At 42.8% G+C, this 20,545-nt stretch overlaps 1 protein-coding gene across 4 annotated transcripts in view; it reads left to right on the plus strand.

Annotated features, from left to right (window-relative positions):
• Positions 1–20,545, plus strand: part of PNLDC1 (PARN like ribonuclease domain containing exonuclease 1) — a 247,762-nt gene that overhangs the window by 13,485 nt on the left and 213,732 nt on the right. The gene's annotated exons all lie outside the window — the stretch shown is intronic.

Raw genomic sequence — 20,545 nt, forward strand, 5'->3', positions numbered from 1 at the left:
CAGAAGTAAAGGTGTACATAAATAGCAGTGAAAGAAAGAATATTTTAATTCTAATGAGATATGTGTAAGTAAATAGCTTTTGTCCTGGAATGAAGACAGGGAGAAAAAGGCAATTACCTGGTCTGGTAGCTTGATGAGGAAGGGAGTAAAGGGTTAAAGAGCCAGTGTTAGAAAAGCAGATGGTATAATGTTGGGAAGAGGTGAGCATGTGTGAAGCTTGGAGGAGATGGGAGAAGGGTCAGTGGGTGGTGATGAAACATACAGCATGATGACTGTAATTAACAACGTGTGTGTATACACTCTGTGAATCCATGGATTGCAGCCCACCAGGCTCCTCTTTCCATGGGATTCTCCAGGCAAGGATACTAGAGTGGGTTGCCTTTTCCTTCTCCAGGGGATCTTCCCAATTAGGGATTGAACTTGTGTCTCCTACATCCTCCTGCATTGGCAAGCAGATTCCTTACCACTAAGTGACCTGGGAAGCCCTAATTAATTATTATTATTTAATATTATTATTATTAATTAATATATATATTTTATTAATTATACATATTATTATATAATAATTAATATATATAATATATATTATATATAATAATATATAATAATTAATATATATATAATTAAAATAAATATCATTATTTAATAATTATTAATATATAATATTATATAATTATATATAAATATATATAATAATATAATATAATAATAATAATTAATAATACTGTGTTGCATATCTGAAAGTTGCTAAGGGAACAGGCTGTAAAAGTTCTCATCACAAGAAAAAAAGTTCTGTAACTTTGTATTGTGATAGATATTATCTAGACTTATCATGGTGATCATTTCACAATATATACCAATATTGAATCATTATGTTGTATGTCAATTACACCTGGAGAAAATAAAATAATCATAATCATAAAATAGTCAATGGCGAGAAAGCAACTAGAAGGTATGACAGATGTCTGTCTTCCAGACAAGAATGGTCTAACCATGTTTCTTACACGAAATACTTGGGATTCCCCAAAATAATACTTTTAAAGTGATTCATTTATGTTTAGGATGGCCATGTGCACATTGCTATATTCAGGGTGGATAACCAGCAAGGATCTACTGTGTAACACAGGGAACTCTGTTCAATGTTATGTGGCAGCCTGGATGGGAGGGGAGTTTGGGAGAGATTTGATACATGCATATGTATGGCTGAGTCTCTTTGCTGTCCACCTGAAACTATCACCACATTGTTAATCAGCTACACTCCAATATAAAATTAAAAGTTCAATTTAAAAAATTAAAAAAAAAAAAAAACACTCTTCTCTGTATTTGGGCAAAGGAAACACATTAGCCAGTACGTCATTGCCAATGACTATCAAAGGGTTCCATCCAGGCTGTGTGGTGAGGCAAGCGAGGTCAGAGAAGGAACTGTGAACTGTGAGGTTTAGGGTCGTCTGACGGCTGGGAAAAGAGAGTAAGGATGAGGAGCAGTCGCAGTGGGAGGGGAGGAGAGAGAATACAGGAAAGAAGAAGTGTCAGAGAGAATGTCAGGAAAGGAAAGCCCAAGCTGACCTAGAGCACAGACCCTAATGCTAAGGGATCCAGTGTGAATGGGAGAGCTGACCCGGACCACAGGTGAAGGTCATTTGGGACCGGGAGGCTGACTTGCTGTGGGTCTGTTTTTCCTTCTCCAACCCATCCTTCTAGAAATCTCCAGAGTGCTCTTTCCAATAGCAAAATCTAAACTGAACTGCATGCTTGACAAAGGCCAACTGATTCCAACTGATGAACACGTGCACATCCTTGGAGCCTCTGCTCAGGTGTTAACTGCCTTGAGAAGCCTTCCTGGGCCCTCAGGTGGAGCCTGCCATTGGCTCATGCACAGTCTCCCAGCACTGCTCGTAAGTGTCATGAGCACATGTTGCTATGTGTTGCAGAGTCAACATACTCAATTCTCCTCTAAACCCTAAGATCTTAAGAGCAAGAGTCAGACTTCTTTATATCTGTGCCCTGGGCCTACACAAAGACTGGCATGCTACTCGTGCTCAACTAATGAAGCTTTAAGGGTAGGGGTTTTTAACAGGTATGAATGGTTGGACCTCTTGGGAAATTTTTTCAAAATGCAGAGACCTTGGCCCTTCCCAGGACTATTGGATCCAATCTCTGGGGCTGCATTTGGGTAATTGTGTTTTGGAGAAGCTTCTTTGGATGAGTCAGATGCTGTTCATGATGAAAAGCCTCTGCTCCAGAGATGCGGCTCCAAATTCTATGCACGCTACTGACATCACTCGCGGAGTCTGGAAGCAGGAAGTCACTGTGAAGAACCGAGGTTTCAGAGCCAGAAGGATCTGGATTCAATCTGTAGTCTCAGCCTGTGAATCCTTCGCCAGCCAACCATGAGAACTTGGGCAAATTCCTATACCTCTCTGAGCCTTGACTCAGAGGTTGTAAAAATTAAATGAGACCATAATACATAGTAGACACTCTGATTTCTGTAACAAATCAAAGTCTCGGGCATACTCTTTCCACTCAATCCTGTCTATCAGAATAATGATGATCTTTTGTATGTTTGCAAAGCATATTATTCTTCTCACAAAATGTTCTTGCCGTTGACATCATTCAAACCTTTTAGTGACTCTGAGAAAAGGGGCAGAAAATGTCTTGTCTGGTCATTTTATACGTGAGGGAATGTCATTTCTTGAAAGTGTAAAGATTAGCCGTGAGCATATCCGAGTGTCCATTTGGGAACGGACACCTTCCTGCTCTTCTCACTGGGGCCACCAGCTCATCAGCACACACCTGCCCTCTCTCCCAGGTAGTTGCAGGTGTGCCGGGAGCTGGGGAGAAGCCCCAGCCTGACAGCCATGGATAAGTCATCATCTGCCCAGGATAAGAGGAAAGCAGCCTGTCAGAAGTGAGGCTTCCATCTAGAAAGAGAAAACTCCAGGCAAAGAGAATGTCACGTACTACTGTGGAGAGGCAGGAAAGAGACTGGTGTGTGTGAAGGATAAACTCGTGGCTGATTCTGATGAGTAAGAGAATGTGCTGGAAGGGGCATCCTGGCCTGATCACGAAGAACCCTAAATGACATTCACACTTTGTTTCCTTGGCAATGCAGAGCCAATGAAGACGGTTAGCAGGAAAATTGATAGCCTCAACATTCTGACCCTGGCTTTCTGAATGGATTAAAATAATAATAATAACAGAAGCTAAACACACACTAGGCACTGCCCTAAGGGCTTTACAAAAGTTAACTCAGTTAATCCTCATACCCACCTTTTGGACAGGCCTTACATGACTGAAGCGATGCAGCAGCAGCAGCATCATTTATTTTCCTCGTTTTATAGATGAGGAAACTGGGATGAAGGGATGTTAAAGAACTTACCACCGTCACACAGCTGGTAAGTGGCAGAGCTCAGATTTGCTAGTGGTCTGGCTTAAAGGGTGATGCTTCTAATTACCCCAAGAGTGGTACCTCATAAGAAACCAAAAAGCAGACAAAACAATTAAGAGATGGTAGCAGTTTTGGAGAATGAAAAGGGAAAGAAAGAAGACTTGGTTATAGATAAATCAACATAGACTTCTAAACACTATTATTTAGTGTACGTGGAAACTTACTGGCCAGAAAATTGAAAGACAATTTTCACTAAGCATTTTTATAAGGAGAAGGATGATTGGTAAGAATGATTTGTTTTCACCTCCATCCTTGCTTTGCAAGTAAGGAAATGTTCGCAGGTGTCCTAAGGATGCTCCTTCTATCTGCCAAGCCCATTCTTTGCTCTAATGGGACTGATATCTCACACTTCGTATAGAGCATAGGTCATGGCTCAAGCAGAATGATCACAGGAAGGACAGCACCCAGTCTGTGCTTGCGCTCAGCCTCCTTCATCGTCTGAAGCCACGCCTTCTAAGAAAATGGTGGTGGTGGTTTAGTCATGACCGACTCTTGCAATGCCATGCCTGCCAGGATCCTCTGTCCATGGACTTTCCCAGTCAAGAATACCAGAGTGGGCTTCCATTTCCTTCTCCAGGGGATCTTCCTGACCCAAGGATCGAACCCATATCTCCTACATTACAGGCAGGTTCTTTACTGCTGAGCTACCAGGGATTTCAGGCTTCCATTGTGGCTCAGCTGGTAAAGAATCTGCCTGCAATGTGGAAGACCTGGGTTCGATCCCTGGGTTGGGAAGATCCCCTGGAGAAGGGAAAGGTTACCCACTCCAGTATTCTGGCCTGGAGAATTCCGTGGACAGCATAGTCCATGGGATGGTTAGATGGCATCACCGACTCAATGGACATGAGTTTGGGTAAACTCCAGGAGCTGGTGATGGACAGGGAGGCCTGGCATGCTGCCAGTTCATGGGGTCACAAAGAGTCGGACACGACTGAGTGACTGAACTGAACTGAAGCGACTTTCACTTCACTACCAGGGATTTCCCTTTTAAAACATACTTGGCAATATAAGATAAAAGAATATAAAGATTGGGAGGGTTAAGGAGAGGGATCAAGAGTAAAAACAGAACTGAAATACTTCAGCTCTTTTTGAAAATGACCAGAAATCTCAAAGCATAAAACACTTTCGAAGTTGCAACTGAAATGGAAAAAAAAGAACAGTGTGAAATGAAAGCGGGCCCAAAGCATTGCCTCAGCTGTCCCGGTGTCCTCCCGAAACAGCACTGAAAGACTCTGTGCCGAGCATCTGGATGCTTCAGAGGCGTCCCTGCTGACCTCATGCCCCTTCACTGAGCTCATCTTGGATGGCTTCATGGACAGGCAAATCGTGTTTCATGTGTGGCTTTTAATATCTGTCCTTGTTTTCTGGCTTCTCTTTGCAGAACCTCCAGAATGACGTCAGCTCCAAACTTTCCTGAAGACTGTTTCCAAAGAGCTCCCATTTTGCCATCCTGAGCAGTTAACAGTAGCCTCTTCAGAAGCCATCCCTTTGGTGGGTTTTGCCATAGCTTGTTCCTTACAGGCAGACGTGACGGACACTAGCTGGCTGCTCTCCCAGCTGAGTGTCATTCCCTCCTGGGTATCCAGCTACTCCATTTCCCAGTATTAGGGGCACCCTGTGCCTGGGTCCTAGGCAAAGAAGTTGGCCAGAATGATGGACGCTATTTTCATTCTGGCCCCTGAAACCCTCCCACATGCCGTGTGAGCTCTGCTTCAGTCCTGTTGAGTTTGACATGCCAGTGAGACATCCAGAGCTGCACGTTTAGAGAAACGTCTGAACTCGAGATGCAATCACTGATACAGATGTGATTGTCCAGAGGCTGGAGAATGAGGAAGGGCCAAGGACAGATCCATGAAGACCACCTGCCCATAACAAGGAAGGCTACCCGAAGAAGCTGGCAATGCATTCTGAGAAGGAAATGGAAAAAGAAAAGCAGGGTGAACTATTCCATGAACATGAAGGAAGCAGAGTGTTTCCAGGAGGCTGCAACCTATAGAGACAACTGTCACTGCAAGTTCAATAAAAAGAGGAAAGAATAAGGGTCTCAGATTTGCCAGCGCCAAGGTCTTTGACAGCATTTGCCAGCATCTGGTGGGGATGGGGAGTGGGATTTGCTGGTGCAGGATACAGTCTTCAAGAGTGTGAGGACTGAAGGAGGACTTGATGTTTATGAGGGAAAGGAAGATGGAAGGAAACAGCAAGATAGAAGGAATATATTAACAACATGAAGAAAGGCATTTTAATGGGAAGACAAAGTAAATGAGAAAATTAATCTTCGTAATCATCCCAATTGTGTGTGGAAGGGCAGGTGGGGGGGGGGGAGAGGGTAGATAAAGAGAGTGAGAAAGAACACACAGACCAAAAAATTCAAAATACAATACACAAAAATGAGAAAGGTCATTATCCTCTAATAGTAAGTGGATTTGGGGGTTTTATTTTCCTTCTTCAGACTTTTCTGGATTTTCCAAGTCTTTGACGGTGACTAGTGTATTACATGGGTACTGGTAACAGGTTTTGGTTTCGAGACTCAAGCATGATTAAAAGCCAAGACCTAAGAGAAAGTGGGAAGAAAAAGAAGGGGGGAGAAGTGTGTAAAATAAAATTCGGAGGGGTGAGGTGGGGCGGGATGCAGCAACTCAGCTTAGTGGAGAACATTCTCCTCTGACACTTTATTTCCTCAAGGCTGAGAGTGAGGAAGAAGCCACAGGCATGGGCTGAAGAGTTCAGAGCTGGGAATTGACAAGAACATGGAAACTCGTGGTCAACACCCAGCCACCTGCCCAGCCACCCCCGAGAGCCCGTGTCCTCCTGCCCCAGCTTCCTGTCGAGATTGTCCTACATTGTCTCCAGGACCGACTTTTGGGGCAAAAAGAGAGCTGTCTTCCTTCCTTCCTTCTACCCAAAATTAGTTTTCCTGTTCCTCCTATGTGGCCTCCCTCCAAGCTGACAACATTACCTAGCAGCCCAAGAATTAACTCACCGTGTGAAGCTGACAGTGAATAACAAATATCCCTTAACATTCCTTCCTACTGGTGAGAAGTTGCGTTTTAATAGAAGACCTTTAGAGCTATGTGTTTTAATCAAGAGATGGACATTTCCACCTCTGTGGTGCTTGAGAGAGCCTTTTTATTTTTTCAGTAGAAAGAGAATGGTGGTTCCAGTTTTCTCTAAACTCACCATCCAGATAAAGGTATACCTTGTTTCCATGAGAGGACAACAGTGCTGATAGATGGGGTTTAAATCTTCTTCTGTTACAGACCACTATAATGGAAAGAAAAATAGTTGCATAAGAAAAGAAGATTGTATACATCACATGTGTCCTTCCAGGACCAGGATAAAATAAAGATCTTTTAAGAAAAACAAAAACTGAAAGAGTTTGCTAGCAGCAAACCCTTACTAAAGGAAATCCTTAAGCATTTATTTCAGGAAAAAAGGATATTATCCCAGATGGAAAGAATGAGATACAGAAAGAAAAACAAAGAAAGGGGAAAATATGTGGGTAAATATGGAAAAACATTGATACATAAAATAAGAAGAATAAGCGAATAATAATAATAATGTTCTTAGGGAACAATTTAAAAATAGAAATAAAATACACAGTAATAATACCACAATGTTAGAAGGAACAACTGAAATTGAAGTACTTTAAGGACATCATGTTACTTGGAAAGAGGGTTTACTGTCGATAACATAACATTTTGATAAACTGTGTATATTAAATTACTATAATAGCCATGAAAATAATAGAATGCATAACTCTTAAACTACCATAGGAAAAAATGAAATGGAAAAGCTGAACAATCAATCCAAAATAAGAAAGGAGAGAGAATGGAACATAGAAACAGTGTAACAAGGAGAAACTACAATTATTTTAATTAAAAATATTAAAATTACAACAATATATTGCTATTGTTTAGTTGCTCAGTTGTGTCCAACTCTTGTGACCCCCATGGACTGCAGCAAGCCAGGCTTCCCTGTCTTTCACTATCTCCTGGAGTTTGCTCCCATTCATGTCCGTTGAGTCCATGATGCCATCCACCCATCTCATCCTCTTTTGCTCCCTTTCTCCTCCTGTCCTTAATCTTTCCCAGAATCAGGGTCTTTTCCAATGAGTTGGCTGTTGGCATCAGGTGGCCAAAGAATTGGAGTTTCAGCTTCAGCACCAGTCCTTCCAATGAATATTCAGGGATGAGTTCCTTTAGGATGGATTGGTTTGATCTCCTTGAAGTCCATGGGACTCCCAAGAGTCTTCTCCAGCATCACAGTTCAGAAGCACAAATTTTTCGGTGCTCAGCCTTCTTTATGGTCCAACTCTCACATCCATACCTGACTACTGGAAAAACCATAGCTTTGACTAGATGGTCCTTTGTTGGCAAAATGATGTCTCTGCTTTTTAACACACTGTCTAGGTTGGTCATTGCTTCTCTTCCAAGGAGCAAGCGTCCCGAGGACTGGACACATTCAGCCAGTTTTCATTTAAATACCAAAGAAGGGCAATGCCAAAGAATGTTCAAACTACTGCACAATTGCACTTATTTCACTTGCTAGCAAGGTAATGCTCAAAATCCATCAAGTTAGGCTTCAACAGGATGTGAACCGAGAGCTTCCAGATGTACAAGCTGGGTTTAGAAAAGGCAGAGAAACCAGAGATCAAATTGCCAACATCCATTGGATTATAGAAAAAGCAAGTGAATTCCAGAAAAACATCTTCTGCTTCATTGACTATGATAAAGCCTTTGACTGTGTGGATCACAACAAACTGGAAAATTCTTCAAGAGATGGGAATACCAGACCACCTGACCTGCCTCCTGGGGAACCTATATGCAGGTCAAGAAACAATAGTTGGAACCAGACACAGATCAGCAAACTGGTTCAAAATTAAGTAAACAGGTCAAGCCTGTGTATTGTCACCCTGCTTATTTAACCTCTATGAAAAGTACATGTGAAATGCTGGGGTGGATGACACGCAAGCTGGAATCAAGATTGCCAGGAGAAATATCGATAATGTCAGATATGTGGATGACATCAATTTAATGGCAGAAAATGAAGAGGAACTAAAGAGCCTCCTGATGAAGATGAAAGAGGAGAGTGAAAAAGCTGGCTTAAAACTCAACATTCAAGAAATGAAGACCGTGGCATCCAGTCCCATCACTTCATGGCAAATAGATGGGGAAACAATGGAAACAGTGACAGACTATTTCCTTGTACTCCAAAATCACTGTGAATGGTGATTGCAGCCATGAAATTAAAAGACCTTTGCTCCTTGGAAGAAAAGCTATGACAGAACAATATAATAAACACAAAATGTCAGTAATTATAATAAATGAAAACAGATTAATTTCTCCAGTTAAAGACAATAATTAACAAACGATTTTTAAAAGAAACACATTAAAAACAATTGGATACAAAAGCATTAAAAGGAAAAGGTAAAAATATATATGTGGATGAATACTAGTCAAAGGAAAACCATTGTGGTTATAGAAATTTTAGGGGAAAAAAGTGGACTTTAAAGCAAAAGGCATTGCTATAGGTATGGAGAGTCACTACTTAATGATAAAAGATTCAATTTGGTAGTAAATTAAAGTAATTCTAAACTATTATGCACCTAATCACAAGGCCTCAAAATAAATAAAGCAAAAACTGACAGATGATATAAAATCAATAATTTCACCACCATTGCGGGCTTCCCAGGTGGTACTAGTGGTAAAGAACCTGCTGCCGATGCAGGAGAGGTAAGAGACGTGGGTTGAGTTCGCGGGTTGGGAAGATCCCCTGGAGGAGGGCATGGCAACCCACTCCAGTGTTCTTGCCTGAAGAATCCCATGGGCAGAGAAGCCTGGCGGGCTACAGTCCATAGCATCACAGAGTTGGACACAACTGAAGTGACTTAGCACTCAGCACACCACCATTGCAATAGATTTTCAAATAAAACCCACAGAAATTATGAATCTAAGCGTTCAAAAAAATCATCAGAGACATAAAAGATTTGAAAATAAAAGAATTAAAAAGTTTGACCTAATAAACAGATAGAATATTATACCTAACAGCTACTCAGAGTATTTGTAAAAACTGACTATACAGAGTGCCATTACACAAGTTTCAACACATTTGAAAGAGTTGGCATCATACAGAACACATTTTATTACAATGGTCTCAATAGATATTATAAAATATAGCAAGGAGGCCACTAAAACTGCCATATATTTGAAATTAAGAATCACTTTTAAGTAATTTACAGATCAAAAATAATCAAAATGAAAATTGAAAAAAAATTTAACAGTGCTAATGAAAATACTATGTATCAAAGCTTTCAAGATGCAGCTAAAGCAGAACTTAAATGGAAATTCATGGCCTTAAAAATTTAGATTAGTGACAAAGAAAAGCCAAAAATAATTGCTATAAGCATCCATCTACAGATCCTAGAAAAAAAATTGCAAAATAAATTCCATTTCAGTAGACAGAAGAAAACAAAGGTAAGAAAGAAAATTTATGGTACTAAAACGAAACATAAAAGAGAACAAAGTAAGTCCTTTGGAAAGACTAAAAAATAGCAAACAACTGATAAAGAAAAAAAGGGAAATAACAAATACAATTAAGACAAAGTTTCAAGTATTGCTGATGTTAAGAAACAACAGAATATTAAGAAAAATGTTTAGGAAAAAGTTTGTAAAAATAAAATTTACAACATAACTGAAAGAGTCAAATTCCTAGAAAAATGTTACTTACCAAAACTGAGTTAAGAAACAATGAAAAACCTTAATAGTCTAACAAGCATTAATGAAATTGAATCAATAGATCTGTCAGAGAACACACTTTTGCACAAACTATTCTAGGATTCAGAAAAGAAAGGAACACCTCCCAAGTCATTCAGTCAGGTCGGTATAACACGTAGATGAAAGAGAGAGGGAGAAAGAAAGAGAGAGAAGATAAAGAATGTAGTGTGTGATTAAGAATAAGGTGTCTGTCACACACAGAGAACAAGCTGGTGGTTGCCAGTAGAGACGGGGAGGGAAAGGGGCAACCTAGGGGTAGGGGGCTAAGAGGTACAAACAACTAGGTATAAAGTAAACTATAAGGGGGACCTCCCTGGGGTTCAGTGGTTAAGACTCCACGCTCCGAATGCAGGAGGCCCAGGTTCGACCCCTGGTCAGGGAACTAGATTCTGCAACTAAGACTTGATGAGGCCAAATAAATATCTTAAAAAAAATAAACAAAATAAGCTACAAGGATATATTGTACCACACAAGGCATAGAGCCAATATTTTATAATAATTATAAATGGTTTATAATCTTTAAACCTTGGGACCCACTATATTGTACACCTGTAACTTATATAATACTGTATACCAGCTATACTTCAAGAAAGAGAGAGAGAAAGTGGCAGGAATAGAGAGCCTTTATAAACTGTGCTTATTGAACAAACCAAAGGAGTATTTGAAAGGATCGCTGTCTGTATAGTCTTCCCTCAGTAGGGATTTCAGCAAGAGTGACTCTGACAATTTCAAACTCTCAAAGGAGTGTAAACCTATGCAATTCCAAGGGGGGACTAGGAAGTGGGAGGGTCCTCTAATCACTGCAGATGGTGACTGCAGCCATGAAATTAAAAGACACTTACTCCTTGGAAGGAAAGTTATGACCAACCTAGATAGCATATTCAAAAGCAGAGACATTACTTTGCCAACAAAGGTCCATCTAGTCAAGGCTATGGTTTTTCCTGTGGTCATGTATGGATGTGAGAGTTGGACTGTGAAGAAGGCTGAGCGCCGAAGAATTGATGCTTTTGAACTGTGGTATTGGAGAAGACTCTTGAGAGTCCCTTGGACTTCAAGGAGATCCAACCAGTCCATTCTGAAGGAGATCAGCCCTGGGATTCCTTTGGAAGGAATGATGCTAAAGCTGAAACTCCAGTACTTTGGCCACCTCATGCGAAGAGTTGACTCATTGGATAAGACTCTGATGCTGGGAGGGATTGGGGGCAGGAGGAGAAGGGGACGACAGAGGATGAGATGGCTGGATGGCATCACTGACTCGATGGATTTGAGTCTCAGTGAACTCTGCGAGCTGGTGATGGACAGGGAGGCCTGGCGTGCTGCGATTCATGGGATCGCAAAGAGTCAGACACGACTGAGCGACTGATCTGATCTGATCTGATCTGAACCACTAAGAAACTGGTTCTCTTCAACATATGGCCCTTGACTCTTGAGTGCCACATTTGGGACACAGTCATTTTTTTAAAAAACAAGGCTCAGAATATATGCCCTCTCTCATGCCAAGACCATGCCTTTCTGGGGTCCCTCCATCTTCCCAGGATGCTATCAGGAACTTAAAGATCTCTGCTGGCTTATATTCCAAGGTAATGTCTACTCCTGCTTCTCCAAAATAAATGACTTCTTTGCTCAACCCCTTTTCTTTCTCTTGTTCTTGCCGCAGTAGATATTTACAGCCTGCTACATCCAGCCTCTTCATTAGTCCTACCAAAAATGCAAGTTACCTCAACTTCAAGAGCAAAGAGCATTTAATTTTTTACATCCCTGGTGGCTCAGATGGTAAAGAGTTCCCCTGCAGTGCAGGAGATCTAGGTTCGATCCCTGGGTTGGGAAGTTTCCCTGGAGAAGGGCATGCCAACCCACTCCAGTATTTTTGCCTGGGAAATCCCATGGACAGAGGAACTACAGTCCATGGGGTCTCACGAGGCTGTAGAGTTGGACAACTGAGCAACTAACACACAGGAGGGAGAAGAGAAATATTTGTGTTCCATCCTTCTAAGGCATCAAGGATGAAGAGAAAAATAAAACGGTTTCATTTCCTATTGACCCAGTCTGAGTATTCACTTGCTGTCACACTTTGATCACGAATATTTACTGAAATCAGTGGCATGGGAGCCACGGGGCAGCTGTGCCCTCCTGCTGTTTGTGATGGGCGACTGGGAAGGGTGTGCTGGCTGAATGCTTGAGGTGGGAACACCTCCATCTTGTTGCTGTGAAGGAAGTTCAGTTCAGTTCAGTTCAGTTCAGTCGCTCAGTCATGTCCGACTCTTTGCGAACCCATGAATTGCAGCACGCCAGGCCTCCCTGTCCATCACCAACTCCTGGAGTTCACCCAAACTCATGTCTATCGTGTGAAGGAAGACAAGTGGACAAAGGATGTATTCCACCAAAATCACACTAAACAGTTTTGTAAACTTTTTTCCACTTAAAATGTATTGCTGACATTCTCTCATCTTTAAAGAATCTTCCACATTACTAACAGTAACGGTGGCTTAATCATCTGTACACGTACATAACCTAGTTTTGACACAGCACTCCCTTGTTGTTAGATGTTTGCATTGCTTCTCATTTCTGGTTATTGTATGTTATGCTTCAGTGACCGTCCTTGTAAAGAAATATGGCTTGCACCCTTGATATTCCATCTGGATTCATTCCTAGAAGTTAAATTGCTGGGCCAAAGGATGTAAGCCTTTTCTTTTAAAAAAAAAAAAAAATGAAAACCATGATCAAAATGCCCTCCCAAAGTCTTGTGCCAATTTACATTCACAGAGTCACTAGAGCATGTTAGACTGAGATCCTCAAAGGGGGATGTCTTTGAGCTCACGAACTCCAACCTCAGTCTAACAAGATTTTCCTTGCAAGCATCTCTTAGTTGGCTTTTACCACGGCCTTGCACGCTTTCAAATGCCAATCGCTTCTTCTTTTCCAGATTGAAATACTCTGGATAAACAACTTCTGGTGGCTTAGTGGTAAAGAATCAGCCTGCCAATGCAGGAGACACAGGGGACTTAGGTTCGATCCCTGGGTCAGGAAGATCCCTTGGAGGAGGGACTTGCAGTCCACTCCAGTATTCTTGCCTGGAGAATCCCATGGACAGAGGAGCCTGATGGACTGCAGTCCATGGGGTTGCAGAGTCAGACACAACTTACCAACTGATCATGCACAAACAACTTCTCAATGTGATAAATGGTAATCAGCTGATATATAGTATGCATTTTCATTCATATGATAATAAAAGCTAAGTTGTAGGCATCAAATACTTCATACCAGGACTTGTTCTAAGCACTACATGTGTGGATATATAAATCTTAATAGTTCAGTCAAGTAGGTGAGGCTGTTTTTTGCAGAGGAGGCATCTGAGAAGACACAAACTATAAAATCTAACCTTACATACACACACGCACACACACACACGCACACCAAGATTTTTGTATTGTAACTCATAGTAAACCTCTCAACATACCTGACTGTCAAAACTTCTTCTGTGTTCCACATAAGTCTATCTCCTCCCGAGCATGGGCTGTGATCTCCTCGTCTCCAGCTGACCTCCCTTCTCTAGATGCCCATCCCCAACCAGTCCCTTGGCCCCAGGCCACTGGTCCCTCACAGTGGTGATGCACTGGAGACTGCGCTGTGCAGAGTCGGGGTGGAGGTCACTCACTGCCCTTGGCCTGAGATCATTTCCTCATCCATGTCATCTTGGTGTTGGCAGCTGTGAATTTTTTTTCATTCAACTGGAGATTTTCCTCTTTCTTGGTTGTTGTTCAGTCGCTCAGTCATGTCCGACTCTTTGCAACCCCATGGACTGCAGCACGCCAGTCTTCCCTGTCCTTTACTGTCTCCCAGAATTTGCTCAAACTCATGTCCATTGAGTCAGTGATGCTATCCAACCATCTCATCCTCTGTCACACCTTCTCCTCCTGCCCTCAGTCTTTCCCAGCATCAGGGTCTTTTCCAATGAGTCAGCTCTTTGCATCAGGTGGCCAAAGTATTGGAGCTCCAGCTTCAGCATCAGTCCATCAGTTTCTTGGTCAGATGAGTGATTTTCTACTGTATCCTGGAGACTGGGTGTCACCAAGGGCATGCGATTCTGGAAATGCCCGCAGGCCCTGAGCAGTGCCCATGCCACACTCCCCATGGAAGACATGTTCAGATGTCACTGATCTAGTCATCTTCTCGTGAGATTTTCAAAACTGAACGATCACACAATAAGGATAATTTGTTCTTCCCCTCCAACAGGCATCAATCATCATAAGGGAAAAAAAAAACCAAAACTCTGGAAAACCTAACTTTAAATTCTCCCAAGATTCTCAAGTTTGAAACACATTTCTCAAAGGAAGGAAAGCCTCCTGTTTCTTGTTTCCATACCTCCAACCCATAAAGCAGAGAAAACACAAGAGTCTGCCAGGCCTTTTGTAAAGAGTTATTTATTATGACAAAGCCAGTTGTCACTGTCCACATGAAGTCATCTCGGCCTGAGCATGTTAGGCGCCTGGTTTAGAAGGCCGTGTCATTCCTTGAGCTACGGAATATTGTTCTGGCAAAAAGCAACTGACTGTATGCTCTCACCGTTAGGAAACCATCCAATGCCTCCCCTCATCCAGCTCATCATAAGCACGCCTTCCCCTTAGACTCATTCCCCTTGCCCTGGACATGCTCTGAGGAAGCACTCTTTCTGCTGGGAGGGGGAGGGGTGCTTCCTGATGGACTAGAAAGGTGTCAAGGTGATTGGCCCCCGGTGAAGAAGCCCCTGTCTCTGCAGCAAGATGCTGTAGGGTCTGCGGCCCCAGCTGGCATCCTTCAGAAGAGCTGTTGGTGAAAGGGATGAACAGAGGGTGTTCTTAGTGGGGACTAGGACCCCAAAGCCTTCCCCAAGCAGAAGGGCCTATGTGTGTCCTGCCAGCTCATACTTTTTCAGCTGATTCTACTTTAGAGCAACCTTGCCAGAGAAAATGGAAAAACACATCTTAGAGATAAATCAACACTGGTTCCAAGTTCCTGTTTCAGTTGTTTTGCTTCGCGGTCTGCCCTTGCTTGAGATTATATTGCAATGACCTACCACTGTTCTCCTGGGTCCAAGGATGAGATCTGCCTCAGAGAGTTAACTTTTCACCTGGGTGGTCTGTCGTAAAGCAGGTCCCCTTTCAGAACCATAGAATTTTAGAGCTAGAAGGAATCTTCCAGATCAATTACTCCAATACATTGCTTCTACTGAGAAAACAAGAGACCCAGAGAGGTTAAGTCACTAGCACACACTTACACAGCAATCTAGCTGCAGAGACAGGAATGGTGCAGGGTCTTCAGAAACTGCAGGATCCCCTTTCTACCTCAACATGGTAGACCCCTAGATTCTCTACAGTTTTCCAATTTGATTCCAAATGTTTTCATTTTAAATGGAAATACCTAAAAATAGCTCAAACCTCTGGGCACCTTCCTAAATTTCTCTCCTTCTTTGGAGCAAATGATAGACTGCTGCTGCTGCTGCTAAGTTGCTTCAGTTGTGCCCGACTCTGTGCGACCCATAGACAGCAGCCCACCAGGCTCCCCCCATCCCTGGGATTCTCCAGGCAAGAACCATTTCCTTCTCCAGTGCATGAAAATGAAAAGTGAAAGTGAAGTCGCTCAGTTGTGTCTGACTCTTTGCGACCCCATGGACTGTAGCCCACCAGGCTCCTCCATCCATGGGATTTTCCAGGCAAGAGTACTGGAGTGGGATGCCATTGCCTTCTCTGAATGATAGACTACTTTAGAATTTAAGCCACCAAAATCTGAAGCATGCCTATCCTAACCTTATTCAGTTGAACCAAAGGATCTTAGACTTTCAGATATTTGGAAGTGATTTCGAGTCAATTTCTGGTTTGAGTTTAGCATCGTAAGCAAACATTTCATGCCTGTCATCTCCTTTGATGTATTTGGAGCCTGAGATTTATAGTAATAAACCTTCACTCGGCATGTCATCCTCATAACAGGCATCAATCTCACCATCATGGCAAAGATGGGACTGGTGTGTTGGATGTACTGAAGACATTCTAGGCCAATTTCAAAGCCAAGAAAGCAATTACTAGATAAGGCATATGTTCAACCTAATGAAGAACATTCTCAAATAATACACTGGATCTTGTATGTTTTCAATAAAGCAATAATTGGTTCATACCTGTACACAGAAATATAGCTTTCATGTTTATTTAAAAATATGTTCTTTAGACTAAAGGGCAATTGCTCACTGGATAAACTCTTTCATTGAATATATATTGTGGGGACACTACCTGTCCCAGACTTGCTATCCAAGACATTGGTATCTGTAGCAGGATAAAGGATGGCCCCCAAGAGATGTGTCCACCCAGAATGTGTGAATTTCACCTTATTTAGTAAAAGGGTCCTTGCAGATATGATTAAATTAAGGATCTCAAGCTAAAGAGGTGATCACCGATAATCTGGATGGACCCTTAGGCCAGGGAAGTGTTCTTATGAGAAGAGAAGGGAGACACAGACATGAGGGAGAAGACACACACATGAGGGAGAAGACACAGATATGAGGTAGAAGACACATACATGAGGGAGAAGACACACACATGAGGGAGAAGACACACACAAGGAAGAAGAGACACACATGAGGGAGAAAACACAAGACTCACATATGAGGGAGGAGACACACACATGAGGGAAAAGACACACATGAGGGAGAAGACACAGATATGAGGGAGAAGACACACACATGAGGGAGATGACACACACATGAAAGAGAAGACTCACACATGAGGGAGAAGACACATGCATGAGGGAGAAGACACAGATATGAGAGAGAAGACTCACACATGAGGGAGAAGACACACATATGAGAGAGAAGACTCACACATGAGGCAGAAGACACAGATATGAGGGAGAAGACACATACATGAGGGAGAAGACACAGATATGAGGGAGAAGACTCACACATGAGGGAGAAAACACACACAAGGAAGAAGAGACACATGTGAGGGAAAAGACTCACACATGAGGGTGAAGAGACACACATGAGGGAGAAGACATACACATGAGGGAGAAGACACAGGTATGAGGGAGAAGACACACACATGAGGGAGAAGACACACACTTGAGGGAGAAGACACACACATGAGGGAAAAGACTCACACATGAGGGAGAAAACACAAGACTCACATATGAGGGAGAAGACACACGCATGAGGGAAAAGACTCACACATGAGGGAGAAGAGACACACATGAGGGAAAAGACACAGATATGCAGAAGAAGACACATCCATGAGGGAGAAATCACAGATATGAGGGAGAAGACAGAGATATGAGGGAGAAGACTCACACGTGAGGGAGAAGACATGCGCATGAGGGAGAAAAGACAAGACACACACACGAGGGAGAAAACACAGAAGAGAAGCTTGTGTGAAGATGGTGGCAGAGACTGCTGTCATTCTGCCGCACTGAAGAAATGCTTGGAACCACCAGAAGCTAAGGACGAGGAAGAAGTCCCCCCATAAGTCAATTGGAATGTGACCCTGCAGATATCTTGATTTTGGCCCAATGATACAGACTTCAAACTTCGGGCCTCCAGAACTGTGAGAGAGTAAATTCCCTTGGTTTGTGGCCATATCATTGCAATCTGCCTCCAGGGTCACGTCATCTTTTCTATGTGGATGTCTAATCTTTCTCTGTCTCTCTTATGAGTAGACTTATGATGGCATTTAAGACTTTCCCACATAATCCATGACAACAACTTCATCTCAAGATTCTTAAAGTAATCAGACTTGCAAAGACCCTTTTCCCATTTACAGGTTCTGGGATTAGGACCTAATATCTCTAGGGGGGAATTAATCAGTCTACCATAGCCCCCAAATTTCATTGACTTAACACAGCAGAGACCAACATGAACAAGTACCTTCCTCCATCTTGTGGTATGCCAACTGGGACACTTGGTGGCCAAGGTCAGAGCAGCAAGGAAAGAAGAGGGAGAAGAAAAGATTCTAGGCTTTTAATTACCTTCAGCTGAAACTGACTCATGTTAATTCTGCTCACAGTCCATTGGCCAGAACTAGCCATAAGGACCCAACTTAACTGTAAGGAATACTGATGAAACAGAGTGGGATCTTAGGACCCTTCCCCACCCCTACCCCACCACATCCTCACCCCGTCTTTTGTCTGTGGGAAAACTTTAGCCAAAGAATAAGTTTAATCGGAGAAATGAGAAAATGCAGGGACAAAAAATAGTCCAACAAGACTAAATAATAATAGTTCTAGTCATTCAGCAAAGCCAAGGACCTTTAGTTCCTCCTCAAGGGCTGTAGATAATATTCTGAGCCATATCCTGTGAGCTGTCTTGTAGATACTGAAACTCCCACCAGGTAGAAGAAGTTAACCGCATAAGTCCAGACTGTAGCCATGACATAATCTGCCACAATTTGGGAGAACTGGCCTCAAGGAAATGGGAACAAACCAATCCTGGAACTAAAGATTATGGACTTAAAATAATCAAGATGACGCTGGTCAGACCACCAATGACGAATTTCAAGATGACCGTCAGAGCTGACTGTGCTGTTTCTGCACATAGCCCCCTCCCTCTGCCTGTAAAAATTCTTGCCTCCTGATTGTCAGGGAGAGGGGGAGCTGGCCCTTGGACAGGAGTCTGTCCTCCCCCAACACAGGTTGCTGGCATCCAAAACAAAGCAAGCTTTCCTTTCCACCAAACTTGCCCCTTTATTGGCTTTTGAGCAGCGAGAAGTCAGACCCCACTTGTGGTTATATTGACATATGTAAGGGGGCAAATAAATATTTGATGAACACTAACTGTCTCTGCAACATGCTGAGGTCAGAAAATGATGCAAACTGTTGCTGTGGGAGACAACTACTGCTCTGTCACCCAACATGGGTCCCCGCGCCCCCCACGGCAGCAGAACTGCTCCTCCTCATGCCATGTGGAGCCAAAGTTTCAAAGGTGGCCAAATTACCCAGTCTGTCCAACCAAAGTCTTAGTGTGGAATTTTCCACTTCTGTGTTGGAAATTGCACCAAAGTCAGGGCAATGCAATTTGTGTACTAAAGACGCAGGTGCTGGTCTAGTTGCTCAGTCATGTCCGACTCTTTTGCAATCTCATGGACTGTAGCCCACAAGGCTCCTTGGTTCATGGGATTTCCCGGGCAAGAATACTTGGGTGGGTTACCATGTCCTTCGCCAGGGGATCTTCCAGAACCAGGGATCAAACCCACATCTCCTGCATTGGCAGGCAGATTTTTTTTTTTTTTTTTTAACCACTAGCACCACCTGGGAAGCCCCAGCTACCCAGAGTTAGGTCAAATTTCACAGGTTAACGGCACTGTCCTCTACAGCCCACCCTCACTTCAAGCACCAGCCCAAGCCACCCACACTTCTGACCCACTGCTGCAAATGCAGGGGTTCCCACCAGCTCCTCGGGTTTGATAATTCACTAGGACAACTCATAGAACTCAGGAAAACACTATCCAGATTTATTATAGCAAAAGGATACCAAACAAGAACAGTCAAATGAAGAGACATATGGGGCATCATGTGGGAAGGTTCCAAATGCAAAGCTCTGTGTCCTCCTGATGTGTCACTGTTCTGGGACATTGATATACTCAGTCAGAGTTTTTACTAGGGTTTCACTCTATAGCTATGTGATGGGGCCACTGGCCATGAGATTGAACTCAATCTCCACTCTCTTTCACCCATGGAAAGTGGGGCTGATATTACTTGGTTCATAGCCCCAACCCTCTAATTAACATGGTTGGCCCTTCTGACCTGGCCAGCCCCATCCTAAAACTATCTGGGGGCCAACAATGAGTCACCTCATATAAACTCAGGTGTGGTCCAAGAACCCACAGATGAATTACAAAGGCACTCCTATCACTCGGGAAATTCCAAGAGTTTTGAGGTTTTCTTCCAGGAACCAGGGACGGAGGCCAGCCAAATTCATCATACAACAGCTGGGATGATGAAAGTCTGTAGCTGCCGGCTACCAGGTCACCTGCCCTCCACTCATTCCCTCTGCCCACCCCCATCACCTACCACAGAGAGGAAAACCCTGGTAATGAGAGAGAATAAAACCAACACAAAGAGAAGATGAGATGAGATGAGACATGGAGACTGAGAGCAAGCCCTGAATACACAGGCTGATTTCTTCAATGCAGCCCTGTCTCTCCCAGTTACAGGAGTCAGTAAATCTCAACTCTTACTTAAGCTGCATGGAATTAAATCCCTGTCACTTGAAATCCAAAAAAGAAAAAAAAATTAATAGCCTTCCCTTCAGGAGCATACCATTTGAATGAAGGGTGACATATACAAATGAAAAATGACATGACAATTT

Source organism: Bubalus kerabau, chromosome 9, assembly GCF_029407905.1.
Source record: "Bubalus kerabau isolate K-KA32 ecotype Philippines breed swamp buffalo chromosome 9, PCC_UOA_SB_1v2, whole genome shotgun sequence".
Lineage (NCBI taxonomy): Eukaryota > Metazoa > Chordata > Mammalia > Artiodactyla > Bovidae > Bubalus > Bubalus kerabau.